This window comes from Centruroides sculpturatus, unplaced genomic scaffold (assembly GCF_000671375.1).
Source record: "Centruroides sculpturatus isolate CEXI.00-Female unplaced genomic scaffold, Cexi_2.0 scaffold1244, whole genome shotgun sequence".
NCBI lineage: Eukaryota > Metazoa > Arthropoda > Arachnida > Scorpiones > Buthidae > Centruroides > Centruroides sculpturatus.
In genome coordinates, this window is record NW_019385519.1 from 157,642 (window position 1) to 163,939 (window position 6,298).

The 6,298-nt window shown below is 33.9% G+C and overlaps 1 long non-coding RNA gene across 1 annotated transcript in view; it reads right to left on the reverse strand.

The window, feature by feature from the left end:
* Positions 1-6,298, reverse strand: part of LOC111639754 — a 74,129-nt gene that overhangs the window by 44,693 nt on the left and 23,138 nt on the right. The gene's annotated exons all lie outside the window — the stretch shown is intronic.

The following is a 6,298-nucleotide window of genomic DNA, read 5'->3' on the forward strand; positions in this document are numbered from 1 at the left end:
AGCATACCTGAAGGAACCGTAAGGGGTTGTATGGCAGAGGAGACAAAACTGAAATCATTTGTTGATAAGCTTGACCAAGACGCTGGGCTTACTCAAAAAAAGACAAGACTTGGAAAAAATCAAAATGTTGACAATTGCCTTTATGCATGGTTTGTGCAAAAAAGAAGTGAAGGTATTCCTGTATGTGGAACTGCTTTAAAGTTGCAGGCTGATGAAAAATTCCATGTAAGCTTAAAAGCAGAAGAAGATTTTAAGGCTTCTGGTTGTGGTGTTGGCAAAAACAACATGGCATCTTCCAAATTTCCATTTCTGGTGAAAATTCTAGTGATATTGAAGGTGCTGCAGAATTTTCCAAATAGTTCACAATTTCCATTAAGAAAGAAGGGTATACTGATGCACAAGTTTATAACTGTGATGAGACTGCATTATATTACAGAATGTTGCCAAGTAAAACCTTAGATCTAAAAAGTAACCCACAAAAGTCAGGATTAAAACTAAGCAAGGAAAGGATAACAGCTTTATTTTGTGTAAATAAAGCTGGCAATCACAAGTTGACTCCACTCATTATAGGTAAAAGTCAAAACCCACGATGTTTCAAGTCAATCAATATAAATTCCCTGCCAGTTGTTTATAAAACAGCATAAACGCTTGGATGACTTCTAACATATTTTATGACTGGTTTCACAATTCCTTTGTTCCCTCTGTGCAAAAATTTCTGAGAGGATTGAGTCTAGATCCAAAAGCTTTCCTTCTCTTAGATAATTGCCCAGCTCATCTACCGGTTGATAACCTTGTGTCTGACGATGGTAAAATAATATATACTACTGCTCTTATACAACCCTTAGATCAAGGCATTATTAGTGCTTTCAAAACAAATTACCAAAGAGAAATGATGAAGTCATTATTAGCATCAGACATTGATGTCAACATATTTTTAAAAAAATGGATCTCAAAGACGTGTCCTACAGTATTGGACTTGCCTGGAAGGCAATCACATCAGAGACAATTAGAAACTGTTGAAAAAAATTAAATGAATCTAATAATCAAGCCGATTCGAGATCAGCTTGATTATTAGATCAAATCAAATCATTCTGATCACAACACATTCAGATTCAGCTTTAGATAATATCTTCACTGAGGCTGAAATTTCTCGTATCCAGGAAATATTGAATGAGCCAGAAATAACTAATGATTCTTTGACTGATTGGTTAGATGTTGATGCTAGAGAAGATATTTGTCAGAAAATGACTGATGAAATGATTATCGAATCCATTTGCAGTGACGAAGATTGTCAAGAAAAAACAGATGATGATGAAGAAAGTGCCAGTGGGATAGCTGATATACTACTAACAACCAAAGAAGCAATAATAGCCATGGAAACTGTTATAAAATGGGTTGAATCAGAAGAAAATATAACAGTGTCAGATTGTTGCAATTAGCATCTTTCAAAAGGAAAATGATACAGAAGTTATAAAAAAGCAAACAAAAATTACTCACTTTTTTAAGTGATGTTTTGTAATTGAAATGATGTCGAATACATAGATTTTAGTCAAGTTATAGATAGTGTTTGTTTTTACATACAGTACTGTATTTTCAAGCACACCTTATGTAGGTAAATAAAATAATACTGTACATATACAGTATGTACTGTACTTATTAATATGTATAACTATGTTATGTGAATTTTAATAAAACACTTAATAAATAAATTGGTTTTTTATTAAAATACATAATATGTATGTAATTGATGGGATGTTTCAGTTTATAGCTCAAATTGTTCTGAGTAAATTTATTGTGTTGCCACTGCGCCACTCAGTATAATGCAGTTCACCCTATAACACGGGAGTTGATTCCCGCCTAACATGTGCGTTATATCAGGGGTTCACTGTACTGGCTTTAAGAGTTGCATTTTCAACCCACTAACATATTGTGCTAAGGTGGTACATGTTTTATGTATCAATGTCATGCTGGTGTTCCTTAATCCTGTATGTTTGTGAATCATATGTTGTGACAGTACGCCATTGTATATATATACAATGGCGTACTGTCACAACATTGTATATATATTATTTTAAACATAGTTTTAGAATATTTCCCTTTGTTCTTTGTTCCTTCTTGCTTCTAGAACTTTCTTTATTAACTCTTTTCCCTTGGGTGGTGAGGACCAATTCATGAAACTACAGAAAATTAAAAGAGAAAGAGGACCTGAGGGCATGAGTGAGAGGTTGTGGAACTTTCATTCAACTGGACCTCAGAATGGGAGGACATGGAAGATTGTGCTCTGTGTTGTCAAGAGTAGCTAGACTGAAGGAACAGTGCTAGCCTGATAAGAACTTGAATTTTATTGTAATCATGATAAAAGGAGTATCAACTAGGTACAAAGGAAAATCAAAGGAAGATGACAATGAGCTGTCAGTCTGATCGAGTTCCACATGGCCTCCCACTGAAATTGTGCAAAGTTCCATATATCCTGGGTATTTTATTCTTTCCTATAATCTATTTCACCATTTATCACTCTCCCCATTATCTTCCCTCTTCTCTTAGTTTAAGTTAGTTTGTAAATACAGTTATAATCTTTCCTGATACCATTTATAGTATATGTCGCAAATGGTGTGTATTTATTCATTGTCTGCTGTTGATCTTCATTATTGCCCTGTTGTAATTATTTACTATTGAGTTGGAATCCAAAAGAATCTGCACATATTCTGTAAAATAAAACACTTTGTTTAACTATATGTTATGCATAGTATTCGTTTGGTATGTTCTCCTTTGTTGGTCAATGTGTATTTTGTGGGATTATCCCAAGGTACACTAGCTGGCAATTAAACTTGTTGTAAACTGTAGGTATCAAGTAAACTCCTGGAATCTTATCTGTATCATTTTATCCTTACCGTTACTTAATGTTCAGAAAATTTTGGAATTCCAATGGTAAGTTATATCAGCATTGTTGAATTTAGCTGTTTGTGTACAGATGGAAGTTAGTCCTGCGATCATAGTCTAACACCTGCATGTTTATATTGCAGCCATTCAATTGCTGGTTATGTATGATTACTGAGAGCCCTTTCATTTTTCATGTTATGTTGTCTAAGTTGCCTAAGTGTGTGACCACAATGTTTTTAATGCATTCCAATTCTTTCATCTTACTTGTAATGCTGGATTAATATGTATGGGCCATTTTAACTGATGCTCTACATGTGACTACTTTATATTGAAACAGGTCATTGAAGATTGCTGGAATATAAAATGGTAAATGTGTATCTTGTAGTAAACCTGTGTTTCCACCAGGCCATCTTTAAATGATATGTCTATGTCAGGAAAATGTGCTTTGGTGTTGCTATGCTGATCTAATTCAATGATAGGGGGTTATTGTTAAATGTATGTACAACTCTGCATATATCAGGTGTAGAGTTCCAGATAATAAGGATATCATCAACATAAGAACTTCATAGATGATATTTGGTATTACTTCCAGCAATGCAGTTTGTTCCATTTCCTAGTTATCATTTCACAAGTCCCCTGAGAGTAGGCTTTCCATGAGGCTCCCTGTTGACACAGATACAACTGATTGTTGAATTTAAATACAATGTATAGGAAAGAGTGTAAACTAAATCTAAAATCTTACAGTGAAACAAATCAGCAGAAGGAATCATCAACAGCAAGAAGTCTCAAAGGATACAGCGATGTGTTCCTCTTAAAACCAGTATTTGAAGAGCACTGTCTGAGAATATTGGAAATTTTAGAGATTTTTAAAGCAAGTATGAGAGAGAAATGCATTAATCATAAGGAGTATTCTTCATTATCTATGGCTTGGCAGTCTTTATTGGATATCCCACTAAAACAAGGAGCAAGAATAACACCCAACAAGAGAACATGATTTTTCATGATTCTAACCTAAGGCACAGTCTTTATTAATAGTAGTACCTTAAATTACAGTAATACCTCGACTTACGCAAACCCGGATTTTCAAATCTCGTAGATTCCTCTTTTGTTTGAGCGCCACACAACTCTTGATTACTCACTCCCCCCCACACTATTGTTCAGCTTACATGTTCGGATGTGTTGCTTGGAATCGACGCATAACTACAATTTATTTTATGTTATTTATTTCTGTATTTGTTATATCTATGGAAACTTGAGAGACTCTACTATGTCATCCAAACAAAGTAGAACTGATTCTTCTGCATCAAACAAGAAAAAACACTTTATCTTTGGAATGTAAAGTTAACATTATTAACTTCGATGCAAAAATGAAAATTTGTGAATTGGCAAAGAAATTTGGCTACTGGAATCGATGGTCAGAACAATTATAAAAGGTAAAGAAAAAATTCTTGAAGCTGTGAAAAATGTTCAATCTTTAAATTCAAGCATCATTCGTAAACTTCACAGTATTATTGCTGAGATGAAAACAATGCTAAAATTATGGTGTGATAATCAAGTAAATGTGAAAAATTGTCCTGTTGATCAGAACAAGGTGTGCTCTCAAGATAAGCTGGTTTTTGAGAAATTGAAAGAGGATGCTGAAGAGGTGGCTAAAGATGAAGAGTTTAAAGCTAGTAACAGTTGATTCAGCCAATTCAAAAGTCGCTGTAATTGGCATAGCATTGCAGAAAGTGGAGAGGCAGCAAATGCTGATAAAGAGGCTACGTCTTACTATCCAGAGAAATTCAAAGCTATGATAGATGAAGGTGGCTATACCAGCCAAACCATATTCAACGTGGATGAGACTGGCCTGTTCTGGAAGAAGATGCGTAAAAGAACGTTTATCATGCATGAAGAGAAAACCTTTCCAGGTTTTAAGGCCACCAAAGATCGATTGACAATGATGGTTGGCATGAATGCAGCTGGTGATTGTAAGTTAAAACCTCTCTTAGTTTATCACTTAAAAAATCCAAGAGCATTGAAAAAAAATCTAAAGCTGGCTTGCCTGTGATTTGGAAGTCAAATCATAAAGCTTGTGTGGCAGCTTCCCTTTTTGAGAACTGGTTTGGTCATCACTTCATACCTGAAGTCAAACGTTATTGTCAATCTAAACAAATTCCATTTAAAGTGATGCTCATAATCAACAACGCACCAGGTCACCCCCCTGCAACTTTAACTAATTTTGACCCAAGTGTGAAAGTTGTATTTTTGCCACCAAATACAACCAGCTTGTTTCAACTGATGGATCAGGGAGTCATCAAAACATTCAAAGCTCATTACACAAGATGATCGTTTGCACATCTGCATGAAGCTATGAGACAAAACAACGAGCTCTCTGTTAAAGACTTTTGGAAACATTTTTTTCTAAATTACTGTTTTCTTTAGTCTCCAGCCCCAAATAAAAATAATTTGTATGTATTTGTATGTGAAATTATACTCCAACTTATGCAAATTTGACTTACGCGGTTATCGCTTGGTCCCACCTATCACATAAGTTTGGGGTATTACTGTATTTGTTTACATTTTTGGATATAAGTCTAAACATGCACTATATTTTCTTTTTTAAAAACATGCTATATAAAAGAATTACTAAACATTTCAAAATAGAATGTCTTCTGAAAATTTGAAATTTCAATGAAGTTCAAACAAGAGAATAACCTGAAGCAGACTTCTCAAAAAGGCTGAAAATGTTTGTAACTCATACAGTGGTCTGCTGGAAACATATGCAGGATGTGTATATTATAATAAAATATATACAAATGATAAGGCCAAATTAACTATTGGCTAGAACTTGGATGATTAATTTCATACATACTATGTAATATGAACTAAAGGTAGTCAGGTGAGTTGCCATCTCATATTGAGTTTAATAATTGAAAACTTTGTGGCAAGATGTTAACTCAGTTTCCTTGTTGAACATTGTTGAATTTAGCACAGGACAAATATAATTTCCAAACTTTTGATTGACAACTTTTCATTGACTGGCCTTTTAACCTCTATTATTTGAAAAGAGTTTCTTGTCTCAAAAATTGTTGAAACTAGATCTCAAATAGTATAGCAGAGATAACAGAGACTTAACACACTGCTACTGATAACATCAAAATGGCACTTCTATCATCAGAATGCAACTTTGTTACTGGATTGCATTTCTGTACACAAGACCCTCATCAGCCATACAAAAAAATATATAGATATTTGTTGTAGAGCAAATTTGCAGAGGAATTTACAATATAAACATACCTGTTCAAGATTTACTTCCACCCACATCGCATTGTACAATGAGTATTCATTATAAACAGACCTAAATTAATATAATTTAAGTTCCAATACAAAACATTTTAATAATATAATACCAATTTGAAAACTGTCAATTAAAATA